This window comes from Athene cunicularia, assembly GCF_003259725.1.
Source record: "Athene cunicularia isolate RWA chromosome 9 unlocalized genomic scaffold, athCun1 chr9_part1, whole genome shotgun sequence".
Taxonomy (NCBI): Eukaryota; Metazoa; Chordata; class Aves; order Strigiformes; family Strigidae; genus Athene; species Athene cunicularia.
Genome location: NW_020799110.1, coordinates 17,559,806 through 17,582,529, shown reverse-complemented (window position 1 = coordinate 17,582,529; position 22,724 = coordinate 17,559,806). Strand labels below are relative to the sequence as shown.

Below are 22,724 nucleotides of genomic sequence, written 5' to 3'. Positions count from 1 at the left end.
GGGGGGGGGGGGGGGAAGAATGAAAAGACAAGAGGACATTTATGTGTCTTGTAAACTCAGAACATTTTCTTTCAGCAAGTTGCATATCTTGCCAGTCAGAACCCAGAGTTCAGCGTACTTATCAGAAGGCTAAGATTTCAGATTTGTATTCCTTCACTTCAACATTAATTTACTTGATCAACTGCATCTGTGAAATCTAGTCAGTTAAGGTAGAAGCACATTCTAAATAAATATATAAGCATACAACACACTTAAGGATTGAGACTTCAATTGCATCTAAACTGAAGAACTTGCTGCATATAGTTTAGTACTGCTGGATTGTTTTGGACCTACACTACTTCATTTTAAACTGATCTCATAGCTGTACCTCATTTTTCCTCTCACAAAGTTCTCCTCATTTACCTGCAAACACACACACCTATTTTCTTTCATTCCAAGCAAGTACTTGCAAGCATTCATTCTATTACTTCTACTACTTCACCAGCTACTCAAAGTAGGAAGACTTTTCAGTCTACTTAGTTGCTTTAAACTAAGGCTTGTGCAACTGATTTTGACACTATTCTTCCTCACTATACTCTCTAAAATCAAATTACTCACTCTGAGTTCTTTTCCCACTCCAGTCATCTCCAAACATAAATTTCATATCAAAGCTCCATGCAGGTAGAGGCTTGCATTTTCAGTTTAGCAGCCTCTTGTCCCTTCTGGTTGTAAAATAGTTCATGGCATAGCTTAGGAAGTGAGCACAATGTACCGAAGATTTCCTAGAAAAAATTTTTGACATCTCCCTAACTCTCATCATCCTTCCCTTCCTCCTGACAGTAGACTTCTATACACAAAGAAGGGAAAAATATATTGTCCCATGAACTGCAAGGTGCTGTAAGGTCTGGTAAGGTATAGACAGGCTTGGGGAGGAGTGGCTGGAGAGCTGCCAGTCAGAGAGGGCCCTGGGGGGGGGCTGATTGACAGCTGGCTGAACAGGAGCTAGCAGTGTGCCCAGGTGGCCAAGAAGGCCAATGGCATCCTGACTTGCATCAGAAACAGTGTGGCCAGAGACAGGGAAAGGATCTTACCCCTGTACTCAGTAGTGATGAGGCCACTCCTCAATTCCTGTGTTCAGTTTTGGGCCCCTCACTACATAAAGGACATTGAATTCCTCAAGCATGTCCACAGGGCAAGGAAACTGGTGAAGGGCCTGGAGCACATGTCATATGAGCAGCAGCTGAGGGAACTGGGGGTGTTTAGTCTAGAGAAGAGGAGGCTGAGGGGAGACCTCATCACCCTCTACAACTACCTGAAGGAAGGTTGCAGAGAGCTGGGGATGAGCCTTTTTAACCAAGTAACAAGCGACAGGACAAGTAGGAAAGGCCTCAAGCTGCGCCAGGGAAGGTTTAGACTGGATATTAGGAAGTATTTCTTTACAGAACAGGTTCTTAGGCATTGGAATGGGCTGCCCAGGGAGGTGGTGGAGTCCCCATCTCTGAAGGTGTTTTAAGAGTAGAGTTGACAATGCTGAGGGATCTAGTTGGGAACTGTCAGTGTTAGGTTAATGATTGGACTGGATGATCTTCAAGGTCTTTTCCAATCTAGACAATTCTGTGGTTTCAGCTGCATTCATGCAAATCATGGGTTATGCAGAAGCATGAAAGCATTGAGTCTTAATAATGACAAGCTTTCTTCTTCCAACATAGGAAGAGTAAGCTACCACCTGTTCTCTTACCTGTTTTCATTCCTTCTCCTCCCCATGACTAGCCATAAGCCATCTACATGATTTAAAGATGCTGGAGTACACTGAAGCTTACTTGCTGCACTGCATCTAATAATGTAAAATTCATATGGTGACTTATCAGATTAACTTCTGATACAGAAACCACACAAAATGGCCCTGAATCATACATTAGGCTGGACTAGACTCTCTGTATTCTCCCCCTCCAATACTAAATTTAAAAAAGCTACACACACAGAAATACATGCACAGACACAGTAACTACAGCAAATTCAGTACATATGGAAAAACCTTCAGGACAGAGAAGATTCTACATCCTCCTAGTACTTTAACATTACCTCACTGCTGAGAAAACAGACAAGGAGGTATCATGGAAGTTTCTTCTTAAAATTAGAATGTTAGGTGGCAAGGAAACAGATTTCCACACCTCTTTCAGCACAGAATTTCTACAAACTTAAATAGTTGCATCACTTTCATCAGTTCTCTTGAAAGACATTAAAAAGATATTGATGGGAAGACAAGCAGAGTTTAACAGCATACAGAAGCAAATTCCTCTTCAGACCAGATGCCTTCTTGATGCAGGGTTCAACTGGAGTGCAAGAGTTAAGTTAGAATAATTTAAAAACCTTGGCTGTAAAGGATTCCTTAAGATCATCTGGCCCAACCTCCTGTTGAAAATAAGACCTTAGATTATGTTAAGGATTTCTCATTCTGCTGAGTAGCAACAATTTCCAATCATGATAACAAAATACATTCTGAGAAAGAGCAGAAAGGCAAAAGGTGAATCATGAAAGATAGCCCAAAGAACAGGGAAGAAAAAAACCCAAACCGTAAGATATTAAAACATCACGCCAGATGCAAAGGCATGCAAGAGGAAACACTAACAGACTACCAGTATATTCAGCAGAAACATTTGATTTAAAAAAAAAAAATAAATCACGCAACAGATGTCAGTTCAAGTAACCCAAGATCTCAGATCTGTGTAAATGTACAGGCATGCAAGAACAAACTCCCCATCCCTTCCCAGGACATCCTCCCTGAGAGGAAAAGAAACAACTCTGGCCCTGTTCCTCACTGTCATCACATACAGTTCAGAAAGCATTCCCTTCCCTTCAGTTCCTTAAAAATACAATCCAGTAACCTGGACTAAGATGAGGAAGTAAGCAAAACAGACATGTAAGCTACAAATATCAAGGGAGACCAATCACTGAAGACATTATAGACTCAGGACTAGCTCACGTTCACTTTTACACTTGGTAATTCAGACAATATATAAGCTGTTAGTTGGAGACAAAAAAAAATAGTTTCAGCACAATATTCTTCCTAGAGCCATTTACAGTGGAAGAGTACTTTTTAATTCAACTACTCTCTAATCATTAGAGTGGAAGCATTTCTTAAACATTTAAAAAAATACCCCCTATATTGAAAGAGGTATAGATACTGCAGAAAGCTCTTCAAATACCAGTTGGCCATAAATACACTCAAGCTACAGACTCCACAAAAGAAAAAAAAACAAAAATCAGTAAGGAGTTATCCCCTGTTCCCCATAGCCATCAGAAGATTATAGCAATCTTTGGGCCTTACTACATTAGGAAGAATTCTGCTTTCCCTTACACAGTCTTTCAAGAGCTTAGACCCTGCCTAGCCTTCTAGTTGAGACAGTGACAATGCAGAAGGCCACCTTCACAGAATCAGCAGAACAAGCGACTAGGAGCTTGAAAGGATGTAACCACCAGGTTAAGATCCTCTAGACTGCATCTATGCATACATGTCTGTAATGACCTACAAAGACTGGTAAGAGAAAGTCTTGGCATGGGAGAGGAAGCTGAAAATATCCTCATTTGTGATCTCAGTTCAGAATTAGGGGAAACTATACTGTTAATTGGTAGTCAGAATATTCATTGTCTCAAACTGAAAATTTACAGGTTCCCACAGAAGTCCACTATTATTCACTGCTGCTGTTTCACATGAGCACCAGCGATACAGCCAGGAGCAGTCTGAGCACTGTCAAGGATTACAGAGCCCTATGAGCAGTGGTAAGGGACTCTGGAGTTCAGGCAGTTTTTTCATCAGTTCTCCCAGTCTAAAGGAATAGGTTTGAAAAGACCAGCCAAAATCTGGGAAGTCAACAATTGGTTCCAGGACTGGTACCACAGCCTGGGATTTGGCTATTTAGACCATAGGACTTGCTTTGAGAAACCTGGACTACTGGGGGCTGATGGGTCCATCTGCTGGAGAAGAGGAAGAGCATCTTCAGTCACAGGCTTGCCAAGCTAGTGAAGGCAGCTTTAAACTACAGAGGCAATTGGTGACAGCCAACATGGCTTCACTAAAGACAAATTGTGATGGACAAATTTGGTGGCCTTCTACAACAGGATTACAGCATCAGTGGGTAAGGGACGAGAGCAACTGGCATCATCTACCTGGACCTGTGCAAAGTATTTGACACTGTCCTACATGAAATCCTTTTCTCTGAACTGGAGAGGCATAGATTTGATGGATGGACCACTTGGTGAATAAGGATTGGCTGGGTGGTCACTCAAGAGTTGTGATCAACAGCTCAACATCCAAGTGGAGAGCAGTGACAACTGGCATTCCTCAGGGGTCAGTGATGGGACCAGCACTGTTTAACATCTTTGTCAGCAACACGGTCAGTGGGATTGAGTGGACCCTCACCAAGTTCACCAATGACAACCAGCTGTGTGATGTGGTCAACACACTAGAGGGAAGGTATGAGCCATCCAGAGGAACCTGGAGAGGTGGACCTGTGCAAATCTCATGAAATAGGGTAAGGCTGAGTGCAAGGTCCTGCACATGGGTTGGGGCAATCCCAAACACAAATCCAGGCTGGGTGAGTGGATTGAGAGCAGCCCTGCAGAGGAGGACTTGGGGGTGTTGGTGGGTGGAAAACTGACTAAGAACCAGCAATGTGTGCTTGCAGCCCAAAAGCCAATTGTCCTGGGCTGCATCAAGAGAAGTGTGGCCAGCAGGTTGAGGGAGGGGATTCTCCCCCTCTACTCCACTCTCGTGAGCCCCCCCCTGCAGTGCTGTGCCCAGCTCTGGGGTCCCCAACATCAAAAGGACAAGGACCTGCTCAAGCAGGTCCAGGGGAGACCATAGAGATGATCAGGGGCTGGAGCACCTCCCTTATGAGAACAGGCTGAGAGAGTTGGGGTTGTTCAGATTAAAAAATGCTCCAGAGGAGACCTTACAGGGGCTTCCAGTACTTAAGGTGGGCTACAGGAAAGATGGGGAGGGACTCCTTTATAAAAGAGTGTCAGGGTAGGATGAGGGGTAACTGTTTTAAACTGCAAAAGGATAGAATCAGATTAGATAGAAGGAAGAAATTCTTTACTGTGAGGGTGGTGAGACACTGGCACAGGTTGCCCAGAAAGGGAGGAGGCAGCCACAACCTGGCAGTGTTCAAGGCCAGGTTGGATGGGGCTGTGAGCAACCTGGTCGAGTGGAAGGTGTCCCTGCCCATGGCAGGGGGGCTGGAACTAGATGATCTTTAAGGTCCCTTCCAACCCAAACCATTGTATGATTCTACAAGAACACTGAAAAAGCCTTTGAAAAGATGCACAACACTGCTCACTAGAGGAATGACCAGGTTGTTACAACTGTGTGATCCAACAGGTCATAGGTGCCTTAACCCCAAGCCCGTAAATTCTCTACTGTCTCTCTGGTGAAAGGACTGAAAGGTATCTGTGCAAAAGCTACCATAGCTTGAGAACAGAGTCTGGGGAAGTCAGAAGTCAAGTATCATTTAAGAAAAAAAAAATCTAAACACCGGCTATCACATGCTCCAGTGTTAATAAGAATAGCTTTGTAACAGCAGGAAGACATTATGAGTTGCAGAAGCTGAACAGCCTCCTCTGCTTCAAGCAGATCAGTTGAATTTGAAGTCTGAGACTGCAGAGACCTTTTGCTGGGCCTGGTACAGAAAAGGAAACTGAAGATGTCTTCAGTGACCTGGAAGAAGCTTAAAAACTTGTTCTATAAAGATTACTGAGACCTGACACCCATCACTGGTTTAGAAGGAAAACAGTGGACTGGCCTAAACACCACAGCCAGAACCATATCTGTCTTTTTAGGCTGTGGAAGAGTCAAACTGAAAGAGCAGGGTACTCCTCAAAACTACAGAGAAGCACAGGTACTGCTGGCAGATGGCTTTATAACCAGCCAACAATACAACTGACTGTTCAAGAAGTTAAACAGCTCAAAAATCAAGAGAAACCTATGGATGGAAGGGAGGGCCACAAATTAGCTAAAAACACACCTGCAGGAGTTTGACAGAAGAACATTCCTGTTCATCTGGACAGCTTAGAGGAACAAAAAAACCCACTGCTCATGTTCCATTCTGTATACAGTTATATAGGATACAAAGGTGAGCTCAGGTGTCAGGTCTGTTTGCACAACTGTTGGTCCCAGCTCATGGTACACAGGAATTCACAGCTTCATTTCATTACTGAAGAAAGACTCACCATCAGTGCACTGAGAAATTAAACCAGGACCAAAGCTTAACTGAATTCTTAAGTGCTGGTTAAGGGGCATAGTCAACATTAAGATTGTAAAAGCCTTTATCTCCTATACTCCTTTCCCCTAAAAGGCCAGAGGCTGCAGACTGGGGAAAAAAAAAGTAAAGGAGTTGCATGGAACAAATATAATGCTGTTTTGAGGGCATCCCTCTTCAGTTCTGGCACCTCATGCATTGTTTCTCTTATGTTCATCAGGGACAGAAATATTACAAGTTGTATTGTTCTCTGCACTGCATTTTGATTGATAAAAAGTACACGTGTCATTCAGATCTTAGATCCTCATCCAAAAGAGAAGAAAAACAGAAAGCACTTGCTTTTATTCTCTTGCTTCTCTATGATTTAGCATACTGTACCTTTTGAAATTAAATATATTGTCAACAGCAACTACTCCTCTCATTTGAGAGCATCAGCAATGGATTTGATTATAAAAGCAATCTTAGAACATTTAGTTATAAGGGTACATCACAATTTAATTCAAAGTATCTGCACTTGTATAAAAACTCAATTAAGTTGTCATTCTCCAAATAAACCAAGTTTGTTACCTTTCCACTTCACCATTTGTAACACATCCAAACTACTTCAATGTAAGTTTTCTATCAGTGTATAGTTTGACTTGAATTCATTAACAAAGGAAGGGAATGCTCTCTCAGTGGTAGAATGCCAGGACTCAATGCTTTAAGAAAATATTTTCGTGTTTACAACACCTGTAGTTTCTCAGTCTTCAGTGCTCCATTTTGTTTTGGTTTTTTAACTATCTAATCATTAAGTCCCATTGCATAATTCAGCCAACTCCGCAGCAGTTAAATTTTTTTTTTTTGCACACAAACATAAAGATTATCAAAAGCATAAGAACTCAGAAGCTTCTGAATCAACCTATATTCAGCAATAGTCTGATCTGGGTAGCTGCAAGTCAGGCAGCAACAGCTCAGACTAAAAAGCAGCCCAGAGATATTCAAGCCAGTTTAGTAATATGAAAGATTTGTTATACCACATGGATAACAGGCACATATAAAAACAGCAAACGTTAGCTGTAGAATACAGAACCCGCTTTTGTTTCTTTGTTGACAGATCTTTTTCCCTTTTACCACAGCAATGGGAAAGAGAATGGAAAAGTGAGGAACAGATGTGTTCAAAGTTTATTTTATTGTGTACACTTCTATCAGAACAAAATTTCCCTGCCAAATCAGATCCTACAGCAAAAGCTTGACTTCACCTCTACAGGAACTCTAAAATTACTGTTACTTACTGACAAGCTGCTAGACAGAGAAGTTTACACTATGAAAGTCTCAGTATGCAATTCCACTACCTGATACTAATGCAAGTGTGGTTCCAACTTGTTAGCAACAATGGAAATAAATACTTTTTTCCTTTTTTTAAATTAAACAAAACTGATATCTCTTCAAGGGAAAAGAATGTATTTTCCAGCAGCCAAATTCTGACCAAAACTCTGCTATTTGTACCCAGAGTGAATTGATGTGAATTCCTTCATTTCGAGCAAACTGCCAGCAAAAGCCATCGCAAGCAATAGAAATAAAATTTTTAGCTCTTCTCTAGAAACCCTTGTTTAGTAGGAGCCAAAATTCACTATCTGTGTGGTGGCTTAAGCTTTCACTAACATTATAAAAAATCATGCTGCCTGGCAAGCATGAGGGAGAACATTCTCTTCAGAATAGGGGAATGAATTTGAATGAGGAGCTTTTACCTTCTGTGAGACAACATGAACAAAAGCACAAAGTCCTTCATGAAGTACAGATCAGGGACACTGCCAGAAATTAAGACAAGCTAGTAGGTAGGTGGTCATGTTAAGACCAAGTAAACAGGTGTGATGAAGTTGAGGCAGTGGGCATTTATTACCAGTTAAGCAAAAAGTCAGTTGAGTGATTAGTGCAAATTTCAATTTAGAAGCTTGATTTCAATACTGTCACTCAAGGAACCCAAGAAACACCCAAAATCATCACCCACTCCGTCTGCCCTGTGCAATGCTTAATGTCCAGCTGTCTTTGTGCTACATAGCTCCATTTACTTCTATGAGCTTGAATACAGAACCTACTGCTACAACACCACGCCTCTTCCCTATTCTAACCCCATAGACCAGACGGTGCCTTATTTGCAGTCTGCCATTCACCTTCATCTGGCACACACAGCCCTTAAATAAAATCAAGTGCAATAGCACAAGACAAATACTGATACAGTACATACACATGTCCTACCTGCAGAGCCTGTTAGACAATACGTGCCCCAAGTTGCAGCATGGCAGGTTGCCTGAGCCCTGCCAGGTTTCTAAGCAACTTTTGCCAAGCTGTCTTACAGAGAGATCATGAACTCAGTGGCTAGTAAAACATGGTTTGGTTGGCCACCCAAAGTCTAAATTAACATAAAATGATCTCTGCAATCTTTCAGACAATTGGGGGGACGGAATAGTGCTTGAACCAATGGCATCTTGGCATTATGTGCCACAGATGCATCTTCTCGATCAAAGAAAAACAATTTCTACATTGACATCATACCTGGCAGTGATGTAATTAAGAGTGAGCTCCAATACACATACCAAATTACTGACACAGGCACAATTAAAGACATTTATCTTCTATGAAATCACAAACCAAACTACCTACCAAGTATCTGTATAAAGAAACAGAAGTTCTGTGTAAAGCTGAACAAAAGGAAGGCACACCCAAAGAAACACCTGTTAAGCACCAAGGACTAGGCTGTCTTTAAATTGATCCTATCAATGATCAGAATCCTGATCCTATCATTACAGTGCTCAGAGCTACTCTTTCATGGTAACTACACAGAAAAGCATAGAGTATTAGCTTCCACAACTGTATTTTAGGAAGTTCTCACTTTTAAATTTATGGGAAAAGTTGTCAAAAGCCAGAGTACGAAGCTTTATGAAAGAATAAAGGAACTTTATGGCATGCTTTCACAAGACTGTCTACTCCACTCTGCACATATGCGCCTTTTCAGCACTTTACAAGTTTGTGGGAACAAGGTGCTGTACACAGGGATTAGATTATTGTAACCACAAATGAGTGTGTCCTAAGAAACTGAACACAGAGGCTTAAGGTGCTGAACTTCAGCAAATCTAAATATTAGAGGTCTTTGAAATGCTTTTTTAGCAGGATGCCAGACTTAATTTTAAGCTAGACAAGAACTCACCATCATCAAATTTTAATACAAACAAAAAAAAGTCTACTACAAATTCTTCTCTTCCTTCCCATATGTTTAAGTACCACCAGCCCTTTTTTTGCTGCTTTACCTCCCCAAAGATTTTTAACTCCTTTCTCCCAAGCTATGCACATACTTTTCTTGCACAAGCAAGAAGTGTAACTATGCCCATATTTTACAGTTCACTAGATTAACAGATTGACACTAATAATGTATTTTTCCTCAGGGTCACAGCATGGCCTGGATTGCCAAAGCCTGAATGCTTTACCAACAGTCAAACACTTCAGAACTGGAAGAAAGGTTACTTTCCTGGCAAGATGATGTTCCAATAAATGCTGCCTAAATCTGAAGCTTTTTGTTACCTCCCAGCTAATCTCCTGCTCCCTGATGTACTGAAAGGACTCGCAGACTACCAATAATACAGAACACCTATCAGAAAAACAGTTTCTCCACATCTGAGATGCATATAAACGAATAAGCAGAACTGTAAGCTTTCTACAGCTCGATCTTAGGACCAAAATGAGTAAGAACTAGATATTATAATAGCTGATTTGTTAAAACTTTGCTCTTGCGGTTTGCTCTGACCCAGTCAGAATACTCAAGAGTTGCATCCTATACAGGTGACCTTTTTTCCTACAATAATGTTTAATTATGCCTTACATGCAAACCTACAACCTATCACACCCAAACACCACCAATTGATTCTAGCCTTGTCTAGGATTGGAAGATGATATGATGAGGAAGAGAAGAAAGGAAGACAGTGTTTAAGTACTTTCTGTGTACATCAATGATAGAATACTGAGGAGCAAAGCTGACATTTCTGTAAACATGAAAATAATTCCATACCCTTGACACTGAAATGAAAGCAAACTTCACTCAAAAAAAAACAGACATCTTGCATAGGAATTAAAAAACTTCCATTAAATGTGGATACAGCTTCAAAACTACTCTGCATGTCATTCTTCTTACTATTTAAGTCATTTAATAAAATGCACCAGTAAGGAAGACAAGACAAACAACAAGATATTTAACTAGAGAGGGCAGATTCATCATGATGCAAGATAGAACTCTTCACCACACTTGAGTAAAAAACACAGGGAATGGCATGGCTTCAGGAAGAGATTCAAGAAAGAGTATGTATTAGGCTTGTGAAATAAGACGGAAAATACCTGTAAGCCCCTAAGTAATCAGTTTCTTCCTTCCCTCCCCTCTGCACAGTATCTTACATCAAACACAAAATTCAGGTATTTCATAAAGGCTGCAGCCTCTCTTAATCCTACATCTATTTCGCTTATCAAAGCTACTCAGCCAGGAGCATGCACATCCCTATCCCACATATGATTAATGAGCAATGAAGTGCTCTAGTCTAATCAAAGTATCTTTACTGCCTCTACTCCCCTACTTCAAGTCTTCGAAATAAATCTCTTCTCCCATTTATTATTTCCCAGCACCTCCAACCCCCATTAGCTACCAAAGATGCCAAATTCATTGTACTAACTTTGGGTCTCCTATGCTTTTCAAAGTTTATTTATATGAGTTTTTTGATTTAAAGGCTCCCCTGGCAGAACAGTTCTGGGACACAGATACTGTGTACTACAATTTGAAAACAGCCTGATCTGTCCAGCAAGAACTTCTTCCACAGAACTGGAAGTTAAACAGTTTGAAAACTTTGCTCATCAAACTTGGAGCATCAAGAAATAGATTGAATTATTTCCAATTAAATGTCTATTTTGGTTAATTAGAAAGTGGAGGGTATGAAGCTTTTAACATGGGTTTTTCAAATCAGCAGCCTAGTGTTGTAGTTTCAAATATCAAGGACAGCATATGCATTAGCATATACTAATCTGACAATATTTATTACCTAAAACAGCTGTATGATAAGAGCCTGAAAGTTTCAGTAGTGCTTTATTTTACTTTCAAGAAAAACATTTCAGCTGTGATATAGTAGTGTGTGTAATGGATACTTTTCGAATTAATGACAGCACAAACGTTCTGTATATATTCAAGTATAACAGACATTGGGCTAAACACACCTTTTTTTAAAAAAAAAAACTCCATTAACTCTAAGCTTAACAATGATTACACTTCCTTATACTCTTCATACAAGATTAAAATTACTACTAAACTTACAGTACAGACTAAGGAGAGAAAATCTAAACAAGCCAGACTTCAGGGCATTTGAGCTGTGAGTCTGCACTATGCAGTTTTTCAGCTGAACTCTATGTACCACAGTAGTGATGGAGGTTGAAAACCCAACTACTACATTTCTTGGAAGACATCCTAGTGAGCACAGTCATCTAAAGAAAGGAAACTTAGTTCCTCTAATCTAAAAACTAAAAGTCTTGTGTACTGAGTAGAAGGTAGGTTGCAACTATTACATGTATTTATTCAAAGTTCCTCCTACCTTTCTTTGAGTATGTCATTATTTCAAACTCCTTTGCTTCGACAAATACCTCAGAAGGTACAGGGTTAAATTAAGTTTCACACTAATGCCTGTGCAGACCATTTCCATGTTAGAATTCAGCACAAACTTCAGGAGTCAGCCAAAAATACAGACTGCAACTGTAGAAGTTTATACATACAATTTCAAACCTTTAGAACTATCACCAGTTGTCACCAGTAAAAGCTTTCAAATTCTGCTGAAGCAACTAGAAGTTATATCAGATTCTCCTCCACCCTCCCACCACAAATGTTACTGCAGCAAGTATAAAGAACAAAGCAGCTTAGATAATAACCAGTCACAAATGTGTATTTTGAAATTATTCCCACCTCAAAGCTGGGCCACCAACCTTCCCAACACCACAGCAAACACATACACCAAGAGGAGGTGCAGCTCTAGTTTGTTGCCACCACATGGAATACTATTAAATAGTAGCAAACTCCCTTGATTTTGATGCACCTTGACTTAACTGAACTTGGACATTTAAATCACTAAATTCTACTATAGGTTGAGCTTCTGCTTCTAGCTGTCACAGGTCTGAACTTGCACTAGTCACTTTCTGCTTCTGATATTGTCAACAGAAAGATCAAACCCTACTGAAGTAGGCTTTTTTAACAAGTTAGATAATATACATAAAGCAAAGATAGGGGCCTACAAGCCCCAACTCAGCTATGCCTCACACAAACTATCTGAGAATCACAGGAACAACAGTAGTTTGCACCAGCTCTACTTGTCACACAGTGATCTCTGAGCAACATTCCTGAGTCAGTGGGCACAGAACTCCGAGTTCTTGAATTCTTTGCCTCAGCTGTTCAAAGCTTAGGCATGGCAGGTTAACACCTTTAGAACATCCTCCCTTGCAGGAACTAAGCATAGAGAACCCTATGGAAGCAACTACCTCTCATGGTATAGCTATAACATTTATGACAATACAGCTATAGTCAGTGGTATAAAAACCTGAACACTTACACACACTTTTGCACTCTGTTTTTTCTCCTCCTGTTAGCCTTCAACTGGCAACTAGATATTTCAGTCTAAAAGTCAGGCATTTGAAGTACTCCAATCTAAAGTGATCCAAAAAACACAGTAAGGAAGAACTGTCCCTTTGCTTAAAAAAAAAAAAAACACACACACAAAAAAAAAAAAACACACAACAAAAAAAACACCACAAACAAAAAACAAACCACTATTAAAAAGAGAACCCATTAGTGTAGACAGCATTACCAGCAACAGGCCCTCTCCTTTCCTGACAAGCTAAGACTTAAGACTGCTTCTTTCAAATACTTTTCACAAGACAGTCTACCCTCCTTCACTATGTCAGTAGCACCATGAAATTATACTTGTTTACTCTATGAACATATGTAGATAGACAATCTCACTGAACCAGAGTTTAGCAAAAGAATACAAGTACTCTTTGACAAGGACTATTAAACTACAACTTTCCACCCCTGTCAGTTTCAAAACTGTGTTACAGCAAGCACACTCTGGAGCAAGAGTATTTTTGTCTAAAGTACTTTCATTTTTAGACATTGCAGGACTTAACATACTCATGGCTACTGTGAATGTGCAGCCAGAGGCCCAATGTTGAAAAAAACAGTTGGAAATTACAGTGTCTGTAAACTATGGGCACTTATACATTTGTAACACTTGAAGGCAGTCAAGTTAAATCTTAAACTTGTGATGGAATTAGATCTTGAAACCCTAATTCAGTAATGACAGAAAAGCAGTAGAGTCCAGAAGTGAAATAGTTTTTTGACAGCAGAACTCAGGACACTTGCTACTATTTCCAAGCTTATAGAAAAGAGGTCATTCATTACTTCATTTCTTAAATCCAAAACTATTTAAACAACCAACTGCCGTTAAGTAGCACATGAATAGAATACATGATCATACCAGTTTATAGAAAGGTAATTGTAACAATGAAAATACCCATAGAAAGCCTTATCATTGATACAGCCTTGCTTATTTCAATGTAACTACCCTGGTGATATGGTTACTGAAAGCTGGAGCTGTTACCTCAAAACTCCTTTTTTTCCCAAAAAACTATCAAAACCTACACATTCCCTTTCCTCTACTCCTTTCCTCCCCCAAAATAATAAATATCTATCAAAATCATGGAATAGTAAACTATTCTAATGAGACACTTGTAATGCTATGAAGTACAGCAGTAACAAGCAACATGGAGATTCTATAGTGTAGTACTAAAAACAAGAGGGTTTGCTGTAAGCCAAGCCCTTGTCAGTTGAAATAACCATTAGTGACTACATGTTCCAGTTCCTCGGAGTGATACTGGAGGAAATGGGGGTGGGGCTGGGGTGGGGGGTGTGTGTAAGGAGGAACCAATGCTTAGGTACATATACCGTTACAGAGTAACTGAGAATTCTGCAGTTCTTTTGTACAAGAAGTATTTATCTGGAATACACTATCCCATCACAGCCAGCCTTGGTCAAGACAGATGAATTCCAGTTGAAAGAACAGAAAGTGATCTTACAAGAGGTGACTAATAAAGCCTGGGTTATTTAACCTGGCAACAAGGTGGTTATAAAGGCTTTCTGTACAGGCCAAGGGTAGAACACCAAGAAAAGAAAATTACTTTAAATGAGAGGATAGCATTGATACAGTTAGTAAGCAAAACAGTTTTGAGAAAAATTCAGATAAGAAATTAGATGATCCTAAATTTCAAGAAACAACATACTGAAACAATCTCCTAGGAAGACTGAAGAATTTAAAAAAGTATGAAAATAAAACCAATGCATGCACTTAGCTGCTTCTTAGATGGTTTCAAATTAGAGATTTAAGCGATGTAATCTGCCAATACTGTTGATACATTTTTCACATTATGAAGTCTCTTACTAAGCTTATTCCTAGGCAGTAGTACTTCACTGTCCTTACAGACAACTGACAAATAATAAGTTCTGTTGTTCTACTAGGCCAACCAGAGATGGTATGCTCAGTCTCAGGACTGAGATGCTCAGGTACAAAAACTACTTTAAAGGTTCAGTTCCTAGAAAAGACTAGTACCCCCTTCTTTGATCTTTTTGCTAAGAAAGTAACTGGAGCACCGTTCCTGTTATCATAACACCCATTCTTTCTCAGAAGATAAAACAAGTCAGAGAAGACACTGCAAAGAAGCAAACCTATATTATCTAGTTTGTGAAGCTTTTGTCCTGTCCCATGGTATCTACCACTGAAACTGTTGTGACTAAGGAAAGAAAATTTGTCCCCACACCTTCTGCTGGGAACGAGTGGGGGAGGCAGCAGATAGGTCTCCACAAAGCAAGTTACTGCAGTAAGCAGCAAGTTCTAGGATTTAAAAATAAAAAAACCACAAACCATACACCATGCTTTTGGACAGGGTTATTCTATGCAGAGGTTGTTTATCCAGCTTGATCCTTCTATTGCTGTGTCACTCTGTGCCCATATGTTCATGTTTGATATCTCCCAAATGTGTGTGTGCGGGGGGTGGGGTGGGGGGAAGGAAATCTCTCAGCGTTAATACATTCAGAAAACTAAACCAGCTACTTGATTTTTTGGAAAGAGTTCCACGTAGGACTAGCAGACACACAGGAACACTATGAAAGTGCAACAGAGACTTATAACTGAGTTATTAACAATGAAGGCAACTGATATTTCAGAATGGGTTACAGAGCAAAGTCAAGAAACTAATTTTACTGTCTTTAAATCCATTAACAATATCGCCTGCTATCTAGTTTTGATTTGCCATCTTACTGAGCTGACTTTTCAAATATCCTGACAGAATTTTGTGAGCAAAACAATACTCTGATCTAAAAATCTGTAAAGAAGCACTGTATCTTGAAGAGGAATAGTTTTTACATGAAAACACATTATGCAATTTTGCAATGCACAGCAACCTACTTCCCTTCTGATTTTTAAAATGTGCCAAACAGCACTAAAACAAGATTAAAATTAATTGCATTAATAGTACAGGTGAGAGCTAATAGGGTTTCCAGTAATTTCAGTGGCTATGAAACTGAAAAAACAAAACATATACCACAAACAGAAGCAACACTACTTCAGAACAGTCAAACTGCCAAAAACAGGTTGAAGCAGTTAAAAGTGTTGCTGGTGACACTACAGGTGTTACCAGCAGGAAGCACAGTTAGAATTTATGTGCAATATCTCAAGCTGATAGAAACTCAGACTTCACCTGAACAAAATACATGAAGTAGTAAAGACTTCTGCAGAATAGACAACAGAACTACATTAAGTTTATCCACTGACTTGTTACCTAATAGGAATCTAGTTTATTTAAAACTACAGTAAGTTTTAACAGCTTTTGGTTGAGTCTGTGACAGAAGAAAAAGCCTCATGCACTCAGGGAATATACTTTACTCCAAACAACCTCTGGAAGTAACAAAGTACAGCAACAAGCATGTTCATTGCATTTTATTTTGGAAGTGACAGATTGAGATTACTTTGCCTCTAACTTCAGTAGAGTCTCATAGGCAATTTTATATTTCTTCTAAGTGTGCTTTCAAAAATTAACTCATTGCTACATTTGTATTTACCTCAAGTTTCCAAATATACAGTACTCCAGTCCTGACTTAAGTTCATCTGCATACAACACAGTTAAGCCAGAGTCTTCAGTGCCCATTCTGTTTCAACTCCAGTTCTGTTTTGGCACTATGTCAAGAACTCCTAAACTATTAAAAAAGTTCCCATCCTTACTACTGTGAACATAACACTCATGTATTTAAATGTTCATGGAAGGCATTTAAGCAGTATTGTTTTTTCACATACTAAATTCCACAAAATTCATCTTTCCTCTTGAAGGTTAACCTGAAGCAAGCTCAATTCAGCTCCATGGAGTATTCAAATTTGCAGAGGTATGTGTGCAAGGGCATTTGTCTTAATGTTTCTTTTCCAATTCTAGTTACTAAGTGCTGATGAAAGTCTTAAGTTGGAGTCCTGTTATCAAAAGTCTAGTATAAAACATGGCTACATTCCCTTGCAAGTCAACAAATACTTGAGGTAAATGAGAAATGGGGATTATGCAGCAGAACTGTATCAACTTAAAAGTTGTCATACAAGAAATTTGAAGAAAGCATATTTGCTGTCTTATTTTTGGCAAAGTATGTTTGTTCTTCTGCCAAGCTTTTTGTAACCAAGTAAGGGAATGAAACTAACTTCTTTATGCCATATTCTTATGGTATAATGGAGGTCTTCATTTTTATTACTAGTGTTTTATTGTAGAAAGTTATCTGCTAAATAAACCAGGCAGAATGCTACAGAGGAAGATATGGTAGCATGCATTGTCATAACATAAACATGAAAAACACTGTGGAATAGACTGTAGCAGATCTTTAAATCACAACTTCTAACACTTGGAACCCTGTCTTAGAGGTTGCTAAAGTTATGCAGCTTCCATCACTTTATTTAAATGAGATTCAGTTGAAATGTTGTTTTCTCCAGAGGTTTTCTAAATAACTTCAGATCAAGCTGCATTTTTATGTACACCAATGGTATCCCTGCCCCTTCCATTACTTGAATATTTATTTTGTTTATTGGTGTTACTTAAAGATCTGAAACCCAGCTATGCAGCTTCTTCTCAAGTGCTTCACTCAGGCTTACTCACACAGACTATGACTGTCTGCTCACCCTTCTTCAAGTTAGTGATTTCCCACTTTCCCCTCACCCCTTTACAATGGACAAATTCATCAGGCTGTTATACCTGAAACAACTGCTAAGGTCAAAACAAGTAAAGTTTTAAATAAAAATTACAATTCCCAGTCAGTAGCTTGATTATAACAAAGTATATATCCTCTAAGTAAAGAGGAAGGGAACATTCACTCTCTAAGGAAGGCAGAGTTCCAAGTTTGTGTTCAGCATATAGGCTATTAATATGCACCTTCACTTACTTTCTTCATTAGTTCTCTTTAAATGCATAGCCACATCTCACCTGTGATCAGAAGGTTCAGTTACAGTGCACACACCTTCCAGGAAGGGACATTCTCTATACTGAATAGGCTAATTACATAAAGGATTTGACATGAGAAGACACAGAACATTATTAACATGGATAAGATGCCATCTTTTAGCCCTGACGTTAACATCTTACTCCACAAAGATATATGATGTAAAGACAGCTTCTCCTCAACTAACTCCAAGAGTTAAAGTAAGCAGCTAATTATTACACCAAGATCAAGGAAATTTAATGCAAGTCCCTTGACTGTTTGGAGAGGGAGGGGAGGCGTGTGCATATGTGTGTGGTTTTTTTCCTTTTCTTTGGGGCAGGGCAGGCAGACATGGGGGATGTTGAAGTCTACCATTACTCGTGTTACTATGCATTGTTTACAGCTTTCCTTTTTTGGTGCCTCAACTTATTTATATTGCTCCTAAAACCTCACATTTTCAACTTAGAAGATACTACATAAAAGTGTATTTTTTTTACTTCCATTTTTATTTACCTGTACTTCTACTTTTACATGTAAGCAGTCCTGGACTAAGAGCAGAGGTACAGAATAGACATCAACCACAAAAGCCCACAGTACAGAGAGAAGATCATTTCTCCCACCCAGAGTGAACATGAAACCGTACCAAGTTCATAGTGAGGCAAGTAAGCAGAAGCTAGACATGGAGAACAAAAAACAGCACACATTTTCTAAAAACAAGTATAGCATAAGACTATACCTAATTACTTTGGAGCGTAAGTATATACCAGATGACCTACGAAGATTTGTCACAGGGCTATTTTTCCTAATGGGTTTTCTTTAGGAACTACCCCTAAAAACCAAAGGAAAAATTCTTCATCATAGTTACTGCTCTTCATTAATAACAGTTGATATTAACCATACTTCAAACACACAATACTAGTCAGCCATGCTCTGAAGGAGACTCACATTGCTGATATTTAAACAGCTTTCTGAAAAGTTTAACACCTTTGTCCCCAAATAACACTTGTACATCAGAAAATAAAGAACATGATTGTATTCTTTCATTTCCACCTTTACAAGAGTCTAGCAAGTAGCTGCCCTTCTTAACACTAAGTTTACTTATTTAGATGTTATGCAATAAAACAAGGGTTGTCAGTAACATCTTACCCTGAAAGCAGAATAAACATGAAATATACCTTGACATTCTGATCTTGAAAAAGCCTTCTTGTTCAACAAGTACCAGGGACCTCAGCTTCCATTTTGAAATACCAAATTGCTCCCTACAACTCAAGGTTCACATTCCAGGATATGACTCAGACCCTTTCATACCTTTTAAGAAGGTCAAATCTTTGCAGCTCAGCATATGCACTTTATTGTGGACACCATCACAAAGCAGAATGATCCATTCAGAAAACACTGAAAAACTGTGATTCCCCCCTGCTCCATGAGACAGCATGGCACTGCTTCACATCGTAGAATCCTTCCCATTTCTTCTCCACACATAACTTCATAGGTGTGCTGCTTTTTCCCCTTTCTTATCACTCAAGATCGAGCTATTTTATCAGTACAGTAATCAATGAAAAACTATTTATTCAAGAGTAGATAAAGTCAAGTGGTGAGCAGGGCCAAGTGACCTCCAGAGGTCCTTTCCAAACTGGCTTACTCCATGAATCATGACAAAAGCAGCTTTTTAGGAGCAACTGATGGCAACTATGGCTTGAACACCATTGCCAGTACTTCTCACGCATTTCCACTATTGAAGTCCAGTATTAGATCACCATAATTAACGTCTCTGTTATACATGTAACTTTTCCAGTTTTTCCTATACAAAAGTCTTCACTTCAAAGTTGCCTATGTATTGCTCTTACACATGGCAGTTTTCTGCCATATTTGTACTATGTTCATGAGTCAAGTAAGACTGGCAACAGTCAGTACATTGCAAGACAAGACTTACTATAGACAGTGAGAGTAAACAGATTGGTTATGTGTGCTCGAACCCTGGCTGCCAGACAGAATTGAAGGAGAATATGACTGCATATTTACACAGTTAGATTTTACCAACTTGATGAGAAAAAATTTATCACATGGCAGGATTAGGAGAACAATTGCTCCTCAAAACTAACCTTCGCACCAAAGTAACCATCACTGGTATGTGAAAGCACACAGTGGAGAAGCTAGTTGACTTAGCACTGTCTTTCACATTGACTGTACACTTGGTATCACGTGTAGCTAGAATTTTTTAATTTATGGAAGACTGCTGAATTCATGTTTTAAAGTTAATAATTTTTCTTTAAAAAGACATCCTGAAACGAGCAGCTACACACAAGCATTTTGTCATGCTTGATCACCAGTGAGAAGTCTGAAAATAGTTTTCCTCCTTGAGAAACATATTCTTTCACGTAAACTGAAAAAATATCAGGAGAAAAAAAGTTAACATGACTTTGTTTTGGAGCTATCAACTTCATGTCCTGAACTAAAACTTAGCTATGAAAATGTTCAGCAAAAAGTTGGTTCATATACTGCCATAAATCTGCTATGATATTATGTATAAATTAAATATTAAGAGCAAATTCAAAGTAGGTATTACTTCTTCCAAAAATTAAACACACTGACCCAAAGGTAATCTGTTACCCTACCAAAAAATTCAGATGTACCTTCAGAGTCAGTACTGAACAGAGCAGTGACAGCCGGATTAAAAGTTTCCACTATTAAGAGTGTTAGAGTCCACAAAGTGTTTTATAAGGAGTGCTACTAATTTGAAAGGTGATGAACAGGACACAGGTCATCCAACAGGCCAATGGGAGATCCCAGAAACATTCCAGGTTAAGTTTTTGACAATGTGATAGTACACCATGTTGTACAACTTTGGGATTTGATTCTATTTAGTCACAATAATTTAGTCTCAGTGTGACAGAAGACAGACCCATCATCAGAAGTGTTCTACATGATGCTAACTAATTAGCTGTTAGAAAATATAGCATGGCCTATAAATATAAGATTAACACAGATAGTTCTGAGATTCACTTACACTGCAAATTAAGTACAAACATATAGGTTAGTCAAACAGTAACTTCCCTGCTCATGCTTCAGCTTCACTGCTTAGAAACAAAAGCAATTTAGTCAGGTTATCTTCCTGGGTTGTCTTAAAGTAAATAACTGTACTATCAGTGATGTAAGGACCCACAGAGAAATTCATCATGTCTTCATTCACGACATTAAAGTCAACTGCATTATATTTCTGCTAAACTGCTGCCAAAGGAATAGTGTCTTTGCTGACTACAGCTTTGGGCCTCAAATTTTGGAATGATTTAATAAGAAACAAGTTTTCATTACTATTTTTTTGTATAATATTTACATCCTGGGTTTGAAGACAAACAGCCAAAATGCAACATAAAAAGAAAAATTTAAAAAATGAACCTGTACATTATTTCTGATTGAGAATGACAGCTCTGATTATTCATTTACTGGGAAGATACAAGTTCTTTCCCTAATGGTCACTTTGGCCTGAAAAACTTTTGCAAGACATCAAAAGACTCCATTTTCATAAGCCTCTTACTCAACAGGTCGGCACTCCTACTGAAGTAGATCTGCTATATTAATAAGTAGTAATGTCACACTGTGGATGACCCACAATTTTTCTACTAAGAGCTAAGACCTGTTTTGGTTCCTACCTATAGAGCCATCTGGAGACTGAAGAATATTCAAATTTAAAGTTATCAATTCAAGCTTACTACTTACAAGTTTTTCAGAGACCCTAAGAGTGGGGGGAGAAAAGAAAAAAAAAACCTTATATTTCTAACACAACAACAGGATACACCAAACAATAAAAACACCCTTCCATTTTAAGATCAAAACCTGTGTATATACAGAACTGAACCATGTAGAGTCACCCACATTTTACGAATATAGAAACTACAAGTTAAAAACATTAAGTTTCTGAAAACTTGGAAGTGTTATTTACAGTATTTACTCACTAAAACACTGCTTTTAAACTTCTTAGTTCAAATATAACAATGTTAAAATTAGCTGCAAAAAATTAAATTCATTTAGTTCCTATCAATATTTATTAAATAGACTACTAAACAATAGAAAGGGTATACTGTTATTTTTCAAGTTCTGTTTTCATTATGCATTTCATATATATATATACACACACAAATAAAATATATTTTTAAACTTTTAGCTTAATCAAAAACTTAATCTCACAAATCTGAGCAGAAATCAAATACCAAAACCCACCCCTGTACAATTATAAGTCTAATCTTGGGTGTGGGAGAGAAGACAGAACTGGAAAGAGACTATACTAGAGATAAACAGAAGTAATTACAACAATGCTAGCTAGCTTTTTAAGTCTTACAAAGAAAGTATATCCACAGTGACAGCTCCCCTAAGAAAAGCCTATAAAATTAATTTCAATTGAAGTGATTAGAATTCCTCCTCTTTCTCATTATGAAGGATGTACTTCATATTTGTCAGGTAGTAACTACTCAGCTCCTCTTCCTGAGAGTCTTTAAAGCACCAGGAAGCTCAATATTCATAAAACACACAAAACAAACTGTGGAAGTTATACTGTTTGAGTAAAGTTTGGTGTTATGGTGTTAGAACCTCTGGATCAATATTATTTCTGCTGAACAAGGCAGGAAGGAAAAAAAAAACTAAACAGTCTTCTGGAAAAAAAACAGTTCAAATTCAAATTATTATTGGATTGCTACACATAATAAAACCAACCTCAAAACAAACTGCACACACACTAAAAATGTTCCCAAGTTGCATGCCAGACTTACAGAATAAATTTAGGCCAGTACCAAGCACTCATTTCTTCCCCATGTGTAAATGCGACACAATCAGGCCTCACATGCAGGCCTCTCTCCAATACAGGCAGGACCTTTGTTCGATACGTCGATGTTTTTCCCCCAAAGCCCTTGACATAACTTTCCATTCTTTCCCCTATTATTTTCCGG

The 22,724-nt window shown here is 38.7% G+C and overlaps 1 protein-coding gene across 5 annotated transcripts in view; it reads right to left on the bottom strand.

Moving 5' to 3' along the window:
* TRIP12 (thyroid hormone receptor interactor 12) overlaps nucleotides 1-21,791 on the bottom strand; it is a 79,375-nt gene extending 57,584 nt beyond the window's left edge. For all 5 annotated transcript variants that reach the window (XM_026855340.1, XM_026855341.1, XM_026855342.1 and 2 more), the window contains exon 1: nucleotides 21,738-21,791. The gene's annotated coding sequence lies outside the window, so the exon portion shown is untranslated. The remainder of the gene's footprint in view (nucleotides 1-21,737) is intronic.
* Between the last annotated feature and the right edge of the window lie 933 nt (nucleotides 21,792-22,724).